Raw genomic sequence first — 17,500 nt, 5'->3', positions numbered from 1 at the left:
AGATCAACTCCAGCCACTAGTGTTGTCACAGGGTCTTCCATTATCGGCAAGTAGTGCTCAAGTGAATAATTTTCCTTTAGGTATTTACCCTTCAGGTTACAGTGTGGCACCAGCTCCTCAGTACCCATTACTACAGTCGTCCACTCAACAGCCCATGGTGAGACATGTATACACTGGACACTAGTCAGTCAGTTATGCTATGCGTGAAGTGAGTGAAGCTATTAGCCTCTCCCCGTCTCAACCAACTGAGCCACCGGTGTGCGGTCAGAGTAATGGTAGCCAAGCAAATGATTTGGTGGGGTTTGATCCCATTAGCTCTGCTAGTTTCAGTATTCCCTCGGCTCAGCAGTATTGGTTGCCACAGCCATTTGTTCAGCAGTCAGTGGGAGGACAGGTTTATCCTGGACAGCTAATGAATGTGTCGTCGTATCAGCCTGGTAGCCATGGTATGCCACTTCTGAAGACACACCAGGTGTTCACCTGAAGAAAATGTCACTTTCGAACTTCTCCGGCCAGAGAAAGGTTCCTGTGGCGTGATCTGGAAACTGGCCGAGAATCAGATGTGTATGTCATGACATGAGTCAATATAGGCGACACTGAAGCTGTGTACAAGATAGCAGACATGTTTGAAACAGAACGTCCAAAGGCTGGTAACCTTCTGAAAAGATCCAGCTATGTAGACGATTTAAGCGACTCTCAAACGAGTGCAATTAAAGCATTGTAAATTGCTTGTGAAACAGAGGACATGCTTGCAAAGGGAGGGTTTGTGGTCAAGTGTTGGCAGTTTACTGGAGAGTCAAGTCCTCGCACTGGCAAAATGTTGTCCGCCATCAGTGACACGGTTGTTGTACCTGATGGTCCTGTAAGTACACACACAAACATGTTGAAAGGAACTTATAGCAACCTGAGAGTACTGGGTCTTGGCTGGAATCCAGTGGAAGACACTGTGGTGTTCGAAGTAATTCTCCATTTTAGAAGAGGAAGAAAGGAATATACACAGGCCCAAACACCAAGAAAGCTGATTTACTGCAAGGCTTACCGCTTGTGTTGACCATATGAATGGTTCTGTCGCAGGTTATGATGATATTTGATCCTCTTGGATTTGTGTGCCCCTACACTCTGCTGGGAAAGATTTACTTGAAACAAGAAACATGGTCCCTTAAGCTTGGATGGGATGATCAGCTACCAACTAATCTCCTTTCCAAGTGGTTCACTTCTTCTGTTCCCTGTTCCAGCTCGAGCAGCTCAGTTTGGAACGTTGTTTACCACCACCTGACTCTGTTGGTCGACTATGGGTTATCATCTTGCAACAACCTTACACTACTGCCAGTGCTAAGGATATGTTTTGCAGCTAGGCACTGCTGACCAGTAAAATATGGAACAATGCAAGTATTCACTACTTGCACAAATCCCATAATACACCTCTTTTAACTCCCAAAAATCTGCATAGGCATTGTTTTCGACTTCTCTTGGGACATTTTCATATCCCAGGAGTAATTGCAAACAATGGTTATGCAAAAGTTTTGGGGGGTGATAGAGGCGTATTATGGGATTGTGCAAGTAGTGAATCACAGATCTATCACGTCAGGAGTTGCAATGTCAGTTGAACAGTATTTGTTGTTTTTCCGTTCCCAAACCACTGCCGCAAGTGAATAGCAAAAACAAATGATGATAAACAGGAGTACTCCTACAACAAGTCAGTTAACGAACTGCCTGAGAGCATTTTTAACCAAGGCCTTCCCACCAATTGCTGTATGGTGTGCTACCCCGAAAGATTTTAATAGCTTAACACTTCGTGTGATGTCTTGTCACAGTTAACAAGTGCATGTCACAGCTCTTTGAGGAGTAGAAACCAATTCTCTATACATTGTGTGGTGTGCCCTCAGTACCAAGATAAATGGGATCATACGTAGCAGCTGATCACAACCCTCTATATAAAATATGACCAACTAGATAACCAAAAACCATCCTATGTAATTTGGTGCAAAAAAAGGACACTATGTAAAGAAACACCCCCTATCGCTAAGCACACCCCTTTTTAAACACTTTCTTTGTTTCTTCACCACTCTTAAGTATCTGTTGCTTAGAAGCAACGTTTTATTGTTTTTTCAAAGCAATGCTTCATAGTAATCAAATAAGAGGCTTGAACATTCTTTAAAGATGATGCCTATAACGCATTCGTTCAAAGCAGGACGGAGCCTTTAACATTCTGTAAAGGCCACACGTTTAAATTCCTTAAAAGCAGGAACTTTAGCTTTCCGTACAAATCACAGCCTTTAACCTTAAAAGCTTGTGCTGTGAGCAATCTTCAAAGGCCACGCTTTTAACATTTCTTAAATGCGGGACATTTAACAATCCATAAAGGCAACGCCTTTAACATTTCTTAAAGGTTGACCTTTTAACATTCCTTAAAGGCATCCCCTATGTAACATTCCTGAAAAGCAGTGTTTGCTTGTATTGTATAAGGTGAAAAAGACCAAGTAATGGAGAAATACTTGCGATAGCATTAAATTATATTTTAGATGAAGTTTTCGTTGACGTTGACGTTGACCTTGCCGTTTTCTTTGCGAGGATATAATTCGTTAAAAAAGGAAAAATGCTAGAATTTTCAAAGCATGGTTGCTCAGAGATCAGAGCTACATGACAAAAAGTTGCAAAATTTGTGGAGACACTTTATCTTCTTGGGGCGTTATTACACACACTTCAGCTACCCTCTCCCTCCCCCCTTTATCAATGTTGCTAACAGTCAACTTTCAAAGGGGGAGAGGGAGGGGGAGGGGAGATGTAAGAAAGGTTGGAATTGTAGATATGGTGGTTATTGGATGTTTCTTACACTACTTAGGACAACACGCACTTTCACTTAGTGCTTGGCTTAGGCCGAGCCAATTTGTCCTCAAACTCCCAAAGCCTGCTCCCATCTGGCCTTGTAGTTCAGTCGGTACAGCAACAGTGATCTAATCGAGACGGCGTGGGTTCGATTCCCACCCAGGTCAGAGATTTTTCTCTGTCCTTGGGTGTTGCATAAGAAGTTCCTGATGCTGTAAATCAGCGAAGGTTCTTCATCCATCACATGCACACAGTAGCGATGGCCTCACTTGAGTTCTTTCTATTAGAAGTTAGAAAAGCTATTTTTTTAAGGGGCGTGTCTCACCAATTTTGCAACCTGTTGTAGCTCATTACGCACTCCCTTCCACAATAGCACTTTATGCTTGCTGATTGATAAGAAAACGAAAGCATTGCGCTAATGAGGCAACACTGTAAACAAAAATTCCCCTGTGATGATAATTATGGTATTACCATTTGCTACCTTGTATTTAAATCTGATTTCCAAGCAAGAACATAATCAAAACAACGATCAATTTTGTTGGACTAAAAACTCTTGCGTTTATCTACGGAAGGACGGCAGCTCCCGAGCATTGAAGATACGAAACGTTGCTGATTTAACAAGGCTTGGCTGACTGATAATCATATCCTTTTATAACTTCATCATTTTTCCTGAACGATTATGCCCTCCTCCCAAATTCTCCCCTCTAGTCACCTTGACGATAATGAATTTGCTTTAGCACTGTATGAGTTTCACAACGGGCCTGTTCATTACGATCATGATAGACTGGTAGATCTAGCCTTTAACCATTAATATCTACCATAGATCAGCATTTAACATGTTCTGATGATTTGGATCCTGATTTACACTTTAATACTAACAGTCGCTGTGATTATTTTAATGAAGATAAATTTAAAAACATCTTAAGTAAAGATGGTCAGTCTGATAGTAATTTCTCAATATTACATCTTAATGTTCGGAGTCTCCGAAACAAAGTTGACTATTTGACCCTTTTGTTGGCCAATTTGAAAATAAGTTTCACCGTTACAGGTATTTCCGAAACCTGGTTACAGAACGATTCTCATGATGTTGACATGATTGGCTATGAATTTATTCATAAAAATAGACCCGATAGATCTGGTGGAGGTGTGGGATTGGACTTGTCAAACAATTGTGACTTTAAAGTGTGTGACGACTTATCTGGAAGTGATGCGGATGTCATGGAATCATTGTTTATTGAAATTGTTAGGTCAAACGAGAAAAATATTGTTGTTGGAGTTATTTAATATAGACCGCCAAACACGAATGTTGATGCGTTCGTGTCTAAACATTGTGAAATAGTAGAAAAACTCTCCAGAGAAAACAAATCATGATTGTTATTTAATGGGTGATTTCAATTTAAACCTACTGAATCATGGTAATCACCTGGCCACCAGAGAATTCATGGATGGCCTTTACTCATGTACGTTTTCAGACTCAGCAACTTTAGTTGATAATATTTTCACAAATCACCTTACTCATAATTATCTCAGAGCCGGATTACTACTCTCGGACATTTCTGATCATCTTCCTGTCTTCTCTATTTGCCCGAATTCGGATAATGAAACTATGAAATCTTGTAGTGAAGCGGTCTTTGTACGCAACAATAAGAGCTCGGCTAATATGAATAAATTTCTGGAGAACTGGTCCCACTTGATTGGTTATGCTGATCCACAACAATGCTACGGCAGCTTTGTAAATAAGTATATGGAAATTTATGACAATTGTTTTCCTTAGAAAATGATAAAACGATCTGATCGTCGATTAAACAAGGCTTGGATATCTTTAGGATTACTCAAATCGATCAAAAAGAAAAACAAGTCATACAAGCAGTATCTTTCTAACCCATCTAACCATAGTGAAGTGCACTACAAGAGATACAAAAATAAGCTTATCCACAGCCTAAGAGTTGCAAAACGTCTCTACTATGACAAGAAATTAGAGGAATCGAAATCTAATGTGAAAGCCACCTGGAGACTACTGAATGAGGTTATAAACAGAACAAAAGCAAAATTCAAATTAAACTCGACTTTTAAGATAGATGGCCAGGAAAATTGTGATCCCATGGTAATTGCTAACAAATTCTGTCAATACTTCACTAATATTGGACCCAACCTAGCAATGCGAATAACTTCCACTGTGACATCGTCGCATACTGACTATCTCACTAGAAATTTTCCCCAATCTATCTTCTTTGACTCAGCTACAGAAGAAGAAATTATCAACATTGCCAGCTCATTAAAACCAGGTAAAGCTGGTGGACATGATAACATTTCTATGTCCACCATCAAACAATCTATTCACTGCATAGCTACACCATTAACCCACATCATTAACTTATCGATCGCTCACGGAGTCGTTCCAAAGGAAATGAAAATTGCACGTGTTGTTCGTATTTTTAAATCTGGAGATCAAACTCTTTTTACTAACTACAGGCCCATTTCCGTTTTACCTTTCTTCTCAAAATTCCTAGAAAGGATTATTTACAATCGAATTCTTTTGTATTTAAACAATTTTAATATTCTTTATGATAATCAATATGGCTTCAGGAGAAACCCTTCCCTTGCTTTAGTTGATTTGTATGACAAAATTTCTCTCGCCCTTGATCGCAAAGAATTTGCAGCAGGAGTATTTATTGATTTGTCTAAAGCATTTGATACCGTGAATAATAACATTGTTTTTGACAAGTTACAACACTATGGGATCCGAGGCCTAGCGTTGGATTGGGTCAAAAGCCATTTTTTTGAAAGATCACAATTTGTAGAATATAACGGACATAGATCGCTCCCTGAGGTAATACACTGTGGTGTCCCACAAGGTTCAATTCCTGGCCCCCTATTTTTCATCATATATATGTCAATGACCTTTGTGACGCTTCTCGCCTAGAATCCATTTTATTTGCTGATGATACCAACTTATTTATTTCTGAAAAGGACCCCGTTACTTTGAACAATATCTTAAACAATGAACTCCATAAGCTCTCAGTCTGGTTTGCTGCAAATAAACTTTCCCTTAATAAAACCAAAACTAAGTTTATGGTGTTTAGACCTCGACAAAAAAGGCTCTGCTATGGTTTTGACATTTCCATTAATGGGGAAGCGTTAACCCAAGTCTCAGAGACCCTCTTCCTTGGTGTTGTACTGAATGATTGTCTTTCCTGGAAGTCCCATATATCGCTTGTTGCGCATAAAATATCTAAATCTATTGGCATAATTTATAGATCCAGTTATTTCCTTTCTAAATTTACCTTGTTATGTACTTTATATAATTCTATGGTTCTTCCGTATCTTTATTAAATTATGTAATTTAGTTTGGGGATCCACTTACAAAAGTAACCTGAAAAGGTTAACAATATTACAAAAACGGGCGATACGGATAGTAAGCAGGTCCGGTTGTGATGCTCACACAGATCCAATTTTTAAAGAATTTAAATTTCTCAAAATAACCAGTATCTACTTGTTACAACTAGGTAAATTTATGTACTCTTTTAGTACTGGTAATCTCCCTCCTAAATTTGATTCTTTTTTCTCTGTTAATAATAGTATTCATAGTTACAACAAAAGACACGCTTCCATTTTTCGGCTACCTCTTTGCAGGACTAACATAAGGCAGTTTTCTATCTCTTTTCAAGGCCCTAAATTTTTCAATTCCCTTAGTTATGAAATTAAAAATACCCCAACTCTACTGTCCTTTAAACACAAGCTGGAAGAGTTCTTAATCAACAGCTATTAATTCCTTCCTTAGTCTTCGTTCCTACTCCTGTGTTACACCTAACTAAACGCTTTGCTCCGCTATATTTGTGTTATTTAATTATTTATGTTTTGTGAGGAAACCTAACCTCGTATAAGCCTCCAGGTTTCTTTTAGGTTTCCTCGCCATATTTCTTGTCTTAACTTTAATTATTAATTGTAAATTTATTGTAAAATAACAAATGTAATAAATAAAATTTCCTCATAGGGCACTGATGATGACTTCACCGACCTTGAGTTACCCTGGACGGCGACATTGAGGATGGCAACCGGAAATAACAAGGTAGTAATTTAAGGTTCATTTGCATATTACCCAGCCATCCATACATCGCGACTGTGAGAGATAGCAGTCTGGCGTTGTCTCAACAATGTGAACTTTTTTCTTGTTTTTTCCACTCAGCATCCCTTTAGTTAAACATGAAACCAATTGAATCTGTTTCATAAATATTCAGTTTTATTTATATTTATTTATATTTGCCACACGAAACTTTACAATGATAAAATCAACCAGTAAGAATGTATATATACATATATATTTTTTGACAGTGTAGCGAGGATACCCAATAGAAGCTAAGAGCTTATTAACACTGGGCACCTCGATTGATACAGTAGATCGTAAAACAAAAAATAATAGCCGGTGGGCGAGTTTAATTTAGTGTCCTATCGAGAATAAATTTTTTTAATGAGATCTTAAAGCTAGGATAACTGCTGGACAAGGTCAAATTACGAGGTAGGGAATTCCAAACCTTGGGACCTTCATGTAGGATTGTAAACTGCTTAATATTAGTTCTGCAGTAATGTGAACAGTAATTGGCAGCATTCCACATATATACATATGAATTTTTTGATGAGTAGAGAAAAGATTGTCAAAAGTGTTAAGGAGGAAGTGATTATGATAGGAGTACATAAAACAAGCCACAAGGAAAGCATTTATGTTAAAGATGTCGAGGATGTTACGGCTGTAAAATAAAGGGTCCAGTATGAGCAAAATAATCAACTCCACCTATGATTCTAACAATATGTTTCTGCAGGAGAAAAAGCCTGTTTAAATTAGAGGGATAATTTGAGGTCCATATAATGTTGCAGTAGTTAAGATAGGGATATACTAAGGTATAGTATAAGGACAACAAGGATTTCCGAGAGAGATAAAAACGAGACTTGCTCATAATTCCAATGGTTTTCGAGATCTTTTTGGCGACATAACTAATATGGGATTTCCATGAAAGTTGCTGGTCTACAAATACGCCAAGAAACTGCATTACCTCCACTTGCTTTACAGAAACATTATCGAGCATGATGTTATTATTAAAAGTGATGAATTTTTGTTTTGGATGAAACAATATATAATTAGTTTTGGCGATGTTAAGTGAAAATTTGTTGGCTTTGAGCCAGTCCATTATCTTCATTAATTCATAATTCATAACAGCTATGGTCTCATTACGATCTTTGTGAGAATAAAACAGACTAGTGTCATCGGCAAATAAAACGTTTTTACAACCTTAGATGCATTTGGAAGGTCATTAATGTAGATCATAAATAGAAGAGGACCCAAGATTGATCCTTGAGGAACACCACATTTTATTGGCTCAGGTTGCAAACAAACAGCACCAAACTGTACAAACTGTTTCCTATTAGTCAGATAGCTGGCAATCCATTCAAGGGCAGGGCCTCGAATAGCATAGCGATCTAGTTTATTAAGAAGAATATGATGATCAATAGTGTCAAACGCTTTAGAAAGATCAAGAAAAACTCCGACAGTTGTTTCTTTGTTATCCATTGAAGAGGCGATGTTATTGGCCTATTGAATCAAAGCCATAGACGGCGAATGATTCCTGCGAAAGACAAACTGATTATTATGCAAAAGGTTGTAATCTGTCAAAAATCTATAAATTCGATTGTAAACTACTTTTTCGGAAAGCTGGAAAAATAGAAATAGGTTTCGAAATTTTGAGGTGTTACAAGATGGAAAATTGTCCCAGGCCGTCAAGTGGCATAACTACCAGTTGAGACTTGGTCATGACACTTCTTGTACAAGTCTTGGCATATGTCATCAGGACATGGACTGGGTTTTTTGTTCTGGTTCATTTGCTCTGGTTTTTTTTAAACAATTTATTTTGGCAACTAAAGCATGTATGTGGTTCCAAAGCTACTCGCGCTACTGCCAAAAAGTTTCCATAGTGTAGGATGCCAGAGTCTGTGTTATGTGCCTTTCGGAGATGGGTGAGTACTCAAGACTGAGCTGATGATTTTTCTCACACATCTATTTCTGACTGTGTCCTTGCTTCCACTGCTAAAGTGAATTCTTAACCGAGTGTTGAAAGAATTCTCGAACGAGCTAGCATATCCTATTACTGAGTTGTTCAACTGCTCATTCCAGAGTCGTGGAAACAATCATTTATATCACCTAATCTGAAAGCGACCTTAGACCTATTTCTCTTACTCCTACTCTGTCAAAAATCCAAGAAGACTTTGCTGTGAAGTGGCTGTATGAAGACATTGGGAAGAAAATTGACCTTCGTCAGTTTGGTTCTATAAACGGCTCCTCAAAATCCCTCTGCCTTCTCGACCTCTTACACCATTGGCTTAAGTCTCTTGACAAGCCCAGTTGTTACCTATGGGGATGCTTCCTTGACTTTAGAAAGGCTTTTGATTGCACTGATTACACTATTCTTGTGCAGAAGTTAATTAATCTTGGTGTACGCCCGCTTTTATCTCCTGGTTGTGTAGCTTTTTATACAAACGACAAAAAGCTGTAAAGATCAATGACATTATTTCACTGCTGGAGTTCCTCAGGGGACTAAATTAGGACCTATCCTCTTTTTGTTAATGATCAATGAGTTGGGTTTTTCTACCCAATTAGGCTGTAATCGTTGGAAGTATGTTGACGATATTACCCTGTCTCATACACTCCTTCGTGGTCTGTTGACAATAACATGCGTCTAAATCCATCTAAATGTAAGATTATGCACATGTGTTTCTTCCGCAAGCAGTCAGTTTTCACCATTAACGGTAAGCCACTTGATTCTCATCAGAGTCCCTTGGTCGGGATGAAACGAGCTTCGTAAGACTAACCACAAACAATGTATTTTCACCAGTAACTGTCAACTTAATTGCCAATTTAACTTGTATATTAGAAAATACCTATCTCTTTGTAAGTAGTTTTGGAGTTGCTATAGACATGCGATATGATACACTATGACACCTAAGACAACAATGGCAACAGCAGCGACACAACAAAAGGCAAATAGGGAAACTTAGTCACTAGAGCGTAGTTGAATAATTGAATAAAATTAAATTCAATATGTGAATTGTTCAGTCAACCACTGTTTTGCTTTCCTACATTAGTCCTGAAACGTGTCTTGTAAAAGTTGTTTTCAAGATATTACATACACTCCAACACAAGGGATTTTCGTGGCCAATGAAACCGGTAAGAGAGGCAACCAGATGGTCTCATGTCATATTTTTCCAAACCCTCTCATAGGCATCCCGATAGTCTCCTGCAAACTCCTCCAAAATTGTTGGACAGACAACTTGCTGAAGGTTTGTCCGGAGTCAGTATTGGTAAATGAGACAGTACCAGTTTGTTAAAAAGAGGTTCAGTTTAAAAGCCGAACCATGGCTAGAGTGTGTTGCTACAACATGTTTTAATGCACATGCAGGTTAGTTATAAAACCAGATTCTACCTTTCTTTCATTACTGTATTTCAAATGAAACACTTTGGCAGAATTAAGGTCTAAGTACATGTTGGTCTTGAGAAAATTTGACAACGGTCGACAAGATTTCGCTCCCTTGCACATGCATGTACAGATTTCTTATTTTTACCAAACGATACCTTGCAGTTTTTCCACCATGTTTTTCAAAGTCCAAGATAAAATTGTACAGAACTGATGCACAACTAAAGCCAGGAACACTTGTTGCTCTTAAGGAGGCAAAATATGCAAGGTTCTGTCCTTATTTATCCCAAAGTTTTAGTAAGATCTTCTAAGAACCAATACAGTAACTGATGAATGTTATACATTTCACTTTTATCTGTTATTTTTCGTTAAGGGATGAGGCTTCCTTATCTTTTCGTTTGGAAAAAAATAGTTAAGCCTATCCCTCAGGTAAATGGCATCCTTCATGTTTCTTTGGTGGTTTCCAATTCCAACTGGTTTCTGAAATTCAAAGAGCCTTTCCTAATTCATTGCGGCACTTGTAGCCTCTTGACATAATGAATGATATATAACATACATAACTGTCTCGTTTCTTTTGTCTTATGTAATTTCTGCTCCGGTACTTGCAGAAGCTTCCAAAGGCAATGAAACTCTACTCGTACCTCAATTTCACAGTTGTCTCACGGTGGATAACATGTAGTTTTTCTTTCTAATATTACAAGCGCACTTCCTTATCTTGTTTCAACATTGTCCTTCTTTGCCCTTCAAACAGAATCCATAATTGCTGCAGGTGATTTTTCGACCATGCCTTACCTAGCTTGCATTACAGTCACAAAGAAATCCACAGTAGGGATATTTGACTTCTTTTTGAACTAAGGTCATTTTATTACTCTATTCTTTTTGTTGTTAATCAAGGGGCATTTATGTCACTTGGCCCACAGCGAGAAGTGCATGAGGAAAAACAACAAAATAAAAGGGTTAACGCCCATTTTTGCAACTTCTGTTGCTGCAACAAAATGTTGGATACACATACAACGTTTCTTTGGGAATAAAACGTATGTTATTTAGAGAGACGCTGAGACAGAGAGAGAGAGATGGGAAAAATTTCTTTTCTTTTCAAACTTAATAAAATATGGGCTGTTTATGATCTATCAAAAGAAGTGTTTTCCTGAAATAGGAAAGTGGCCATTATGAACACCGAAGGCTTCTGGTCACGTTAAAAGACTCTTTCTTGACAGATACACATTCGAGGAAAATATCCTCCCTTCTAACCAATATTCCGGCAAAGACTATGACTGTCTTACCGGATATGAATACTCATAATTCTTCACGCTTCTCTCGAGAAATCGATTTTGTATGGTGTGCAAAGAATTTGTCTTAATGCTATACAGTGGAGCCATTCCTACCTTTATATCGTGTCCCCTTCCTTTCCCAGATGTACATGATTTTCCCCATTTGGCTCATTTCTTTTAAGAAATTTCCTCTTGATTTTTTTTTGGGGTTTTGTAATTGTAATGTAACTGTTTGTGCCATTTATACTTTGTACCATCGAGTGGTCTAGGACGGGGTTAACTGTGCGATGCTAGCCGCATAATATCCTAAAAAAAGTACAGGGATGCAATGGCCTGACAATGACACTTGATCTTAGCCAAAAGTCCGAGGAGCAATTGCATTTCGTAGACGTCACATGCATCATAATGCCTTTTTTCAATTTAACAGAATCCTGACAATTCATCACATTAGGAGACATAAATCTTTTATAGGAAATCGTATGAAGGCAACCCAGCTATATGCAATGTTTGTGTATTTGGCAAGAAACTTGTATTTTAGAAATGGTTTGGCATTTCATCTTATCAATTGTGATGACCCAAGGGAATATATCGGTTGGGTATCACAGATCTTTACATGCTCCTGTGAAGGCAACTAAGTCTATACAATGCAACTTGCTAGAAAACACACCACCCTGGCGAAACAAAAAAAACATTAAAAAAGCATTGCTGGATGCCCGTGTATGGGGCGCCAAATGTAAAAATATTATTTAAGTACTTTTTCCCTATTTTTTGTTATTTATCAAATATCGCAAAAGTTATCTTGTAATTTATAAATAACAAATTCAAGTACCTTTGCGATTTGTAAATCACACGATTGCCATCTTTGCGATTTATAAATCGCAAGATTACACACTTCGCGATTTATAAATCGCAAAGTAGCGAACTCTGCAATATATAAATAACAAGAATCAGACATTGGCGATTTATAAATCGCATATTTTGCAATATATAGACCTTATTCATAAATGGCGGTCACATTTATGATTCTTTTGTCCACTTGCAAATTAGCCTACCAAGCCTCATTTTAGAGGAAGAATTCTTTTCAATTCACTGTAGGGTATTGACGCTTGGTAGGCTAATTTGCACTTCGACAAAAGAATTATAAATTGACCGCCATTTATGAATAAGGTCTATAAATCGCACATTTTGCGATTTAAAACCGCAAACTCATGAAATTTACGCCTGCGGGCCCGTTGTGCACTTTTTTTGGCGGGAAAACTATTCTTGTTGTTGAATATGGCGGATAGAGAAGACTTGGCACGACTGCTCTCCTCAGCCGTCTCAAGAGCAATATCTTAGACATTGAGTGCTCAGGAGGACTCATCACAGCAAAGTGAGGTAAGGATACCTGTATATTTGCTCAGCGATTTTATTTTGATTTATGGCGAATCGGTCTGAATTGTGCCATGCTGTCAATTTGCAGCTCGAGGTCGCAGAATGTTAACCGGACTGCCTCTATCCCACCAACCGCTCCTTCTCAGGTTTGTTCAATTTCATCTTTACTTGCGTTTATTTGTTAACAGCAGCAGAAACTCCATCAGTGTCAAAATGCAAACAAGTGCCTATTCCATTAGCTCATTTAGCTCGCAAACACGTCTATGTTGGATGTCAAACTGAAATCATTTAGGACAAAATGATTTTAACTGACATTATAGTTTTGGTCTTAATTTCCTTTCGGACTATCATTGCTACCCCTACATGTCATGTTGTTGTAGATGGTGATCTCTGCTAGTTGAATTCTCCTCAAATATATTGAACTCGCTGATTTCTTTTATTGCTTTAAATGTAGAATACCAATGCTTCTGACAATACTCAACCCACACTTCCTAACCAACCGCTCCTTCTCAGGTTTGTTCAATTTCATCTTTACTTGCGTTTATTTGTTAACAGCAGCAGAAACTCCATCAGTGTCAAAATGCAAACAAGTGCCTATTCCATTAGCTCATTTAGCTCGCAAACACGTCTATGTTGGATGTCAAACTGAAATCATTTAGGACAAAATGATTTTAACTGACATTATAGTTTTGGTCTTAATTTCCTTTCGGACTATCATTGCTACCCCTACATGTCATGTTGTTGAGATGGTGATCTCTGCTAGTTGAATTCTCCTCAAATATATTGAACTCGCTGATTTCTTTTATTGCTTTAAATGTAGAATACCAATGCTTCTGACAATACTCAACCCACACTTCCTAACCATGTTTGGACGTTTTTTTGTTATCACATAAAATTTGTTACCTATCTGTCACTAATTTTTATTCCCCTTTTGCAAGATTTATATTCTATACTTCCGATCAATGTTATCAAGCAATCGTTTCATCTCACGATTTCCACCCATGACGTATGACATTTACCCATCGCACTAGAGGGCAAAAATGATTTTGTTGAGATATTTCATTCGAATTTCGTTTTCCCGCAAAATACTATTTTGTACATTTGGGGTCACACAGTGTCAAACAATGTGTCACCAGAGAAAGATAAGATCCATCTTGAGTCCCACCAAGCTTGGCTCACATAATCACGGTCAAAACCAAAACATGGAACCACAACAAGTAGCTTGCACTTTTCTTGGAATCTTTTGTCCTTTAACTTGCATGCAGCTTAGAATGGCAAATTTATTTCAAATGCGCTGTCTTCACAACTTGAATGTTCAACTGGCATTGTTGGATATTATGGGCGTCAAGTTAGGCAAAGCAGCCGGAGAAGACTGAACAATCCCTGCGGTTGGCGATTGCCAAGACCAAATGTATCATGGTTTGAAATACACTTTATTGTGGTTTTCGATCCTTTTTACATCATGGTTGACCTATTGAAAAGCTTTTTTTGACATTTTTTGACATTTTGGCGAGGTCTAGAACTCGCCAGTTTAAGTGGCAGCATGTTTGAACATTTTGGAGAGAAGGGTCGCACTACTAAAAACCATATGATGACAGATGAACAAATAAACAACTTTTTGCACTAGTGCTACCCGGCCCTTGTATGTACATGTTAGGGTTAACATGTAATTACGGATTCTTGTCTTACCGTTTAGAAATTATCACGATTTGAGAAGCCATGGGGGCCGGTACACTTACAATGTTTGTGTGGATATCTAATGACATTTTTTTATCGTACAGCAAAATTTATGGCTCCCTATGCCTCCAATTTCATCGCAGTGATCGAAATATTGCCACTATTTTATGTTCCAGGATGCAATCCGAAGACCCACTGATTAGCCGTTAACAAATGTCAGGTGAAGACCACGGTGTGCTCTATGAATTGTAGTTACCGTATTGTTGAGATAACATGGACGTAGATAGTTGTGGGTTTACTACACGAACGGGAGTTCTGTTGTAACTTCTTGTAACTTGGGGGCGGCCCCGTTCCCGCTCCCAAGTGAGAGGAAAACCCTGGGAACGAGGTTGAACGTGCCACAGCATGTTTTATGGCTTGGGGGTTAAAAATGAATATCATCGGAATATGTACTTTAAAATATAGAGGATATTACATGGCCGCACGGGGATACTAATTTCACCTTCGAGTGAGCGAAGCGAATGAGTGAGAGATACTTTCAGCACGACAAAATAAAATTCGTATCCCCAAGCGGGCAAGTAACCTTCCGTTTATTAAATAAATTCCAATGAAATACCAAACCATTTCACTTTAATATTTTTGGTAATCCTAACGTAGCACAATGACTTGATGTATTATGTAACTATAGCAACAGGGATCTTTTCACTGTCATGTTTTCGTGCGAAAGGTCACCTGGTATCTCCTTGGTGTTTAAAAAAGGAGAAATATTTATACATATATATACATATATATATCTATATATTTTTTTAGTTCATCTAGAAGACCTGGAAGACCAAGGAAATCCATCCAAAGGAAACTTTTGGAAAATCTTTTGAGGTTAAAAATGCCTATTGCTGAAATCGCTAACTTTTTTCATGTCTCCCAACCGGTTCTTTATAATGCCATGAGGAAATTCGGAATAGAGTACAATCGGTTTTCAAACATATGCAATGATCAGCTCAAAGGGGTTGTGAACACCATAAAAGAAGACCATCCACGTGCAGGAGAGGTCTTGGTACAAGGCCACTTAAGAGCACAAGGTGTACATGTACCACGCGACCAAATGAGTTCCGCTATTCAGCAGGTCGATCCAGTGGGTACAGCCGATAGAAGACAACCTCCTATTCGATGGAGAGTGTATTCGGTGCCCTGTCCCATTTACATATGGCACATAGACGGCAACCACAAATTCATTCGGTGGAGAATGGTACTTCACCACACCGTATATGGTTTTAGTCGGCTGGTTGTTTTTGGCAAGTGCTCGAATAACAACAGAGCGTCTACTGTCTCAGCCTTGTACCAAGACGCAGTTCGTAAGTATGGGCGTCCGTGTAGAGTTAGGACCGATCATGGCAGAGAGAATGTTGATGTCTGGAACGACATGGTCAGTGCATTGGGATAAGACGCTAACTCGGTTGTTGTTGGCAGCTCTGTGCATAACCAAAGAATTGAGCGCCACAACCGAGCCGTCAACGAACAAGAATTCGCTGGTTTTAAGGAAGAGTTGTATGACTTCGAGAGGCAAGGGATATTAGATCCACTGAATGATACAGATATGTTCTGCTTACATTACGTATATCTACCCAGAATAAATAAAAGGATTTCAGAATTTACCAACGCCCACAACAATCATCCCGTATCCACTGAGGGAAATAATTCACCTGCACAATTGTTTTGGGTTAATCTTCATTTGACTGCATTTCACGGTGGCAGTCCCATGGATGCTGCGTGGCGTGGTGTTAATGTTCAACACTTGATTTCAAATCAATCTCTACTGCATGTACAAGTCCCTGACACACCCAATCCTCTTGAGGATGCGTCCTTTCGTCAGCTGCAACGTACAGTCGACCCCCTTTCACCTGCCAGTGGCATTGATCTTTATCATCGCACAGTGGAATTCGTTGCACTAGCAATGCAAAATTTAGTTCAAACATAATTAAAGTACTATCTGGAGGTATGTAACAAAGCGCTCAACAAGAAAAGGATGTACCGAGTTGTTCTAATTTAAAAGGACAAGAAAAATCACTGAAACATTATATTATTTGCGAAATTTTGATCTTCATTTCTTCAAAGAAATGCAATCGTGTTTTCAGTGATATACCTTTTTGTGCTTATTTGTCCCTACTTCAGTTGTCAAGATGGTACGAACACAACTTGGACGGCAAAAACAAAGAAATAAGGAACTGAACAGTATAATCATGAATAGTATCGTACATGAATAGTATCGTAAACCGTACATCTGAAATAAATCTCTTAGGTGATATAATTTAAGGTTTGACATTCATGTTCAGTTAACGAATTATCTAAAAGAAAGGCATGCAAAAGCTGGGGTTCTTACTTGAGGTTTAGGGCATCTTTTACTTACTAGTGCTACGTTAAGAGTTTATAAAGCATCCGTTTTATCCTCATTAACCCATTGTCAAATGATATGGCATATTTGTAGTTTAGGCATTGAGGGCAATATATCCGGGTAAGAGTATCACATATAACAAACTCCCAGTTAGGGATAAACTACCCACTCTACTCAATAGAGGACTGCAAGACATTACAATTCTAATGTATAAAGTTAAGAATAACTTGTGTCCTAGATACATAGCAGATCAGGATATAGACTTAGAAATGCAGGCGATTTTGCAATTGCCAGAATTAACAGTACTATGTATGGCAAACATGTTTCAAGATACCTTGGTCCAGTTATATGGTCTAACTTATCACAAAACATAAAAAATCACAATCAATTAGCACAATTAAGAAACCGATAAGAAAGTTTATATAACGAGCTTCTTAATGTCAATTCTTTCCATTGTGTAAGAATTAGATGAATAATCGTCATCGCAATGTTACATGCGTCTT

General features: G+C 38.3%; 1 pseudogene; it reads left to right on the top strand.

The window, feature by feature from the left end:
* The first annotated feature begins 15,491 nt into the window (after positions 1–15,491).
* LOC138056198 (uncharacterized) lies at positions 15,492–16,583 on the top strand (annotated as a pseudogene).
* The last annotated feature ends 917 nt before the right edge of the window (positions 16,584–17,500 follow it).

The sequence above is a fragment of the Montipora capricornis genome, chromosome 7 (genome assembly GCF_036669925.1).
Source record: "Montipora capricornis isolate CH-2021 chromosome 7, ASM3666992v2, whole genome shotgun sequence".
In the NCBI taxonomy this organism is placed as follows: domain Eukaryota; kingdom Metazoa; phylum Cnidaria; class Anthozoa; order Scleractinia; family Acroporidae; genus Montipora; species Montipora capricornis.
Note: the sequence above shows the minus strand (reverse complement) of the source record. Positions and strands in the feature narration are given on the sequence as shown.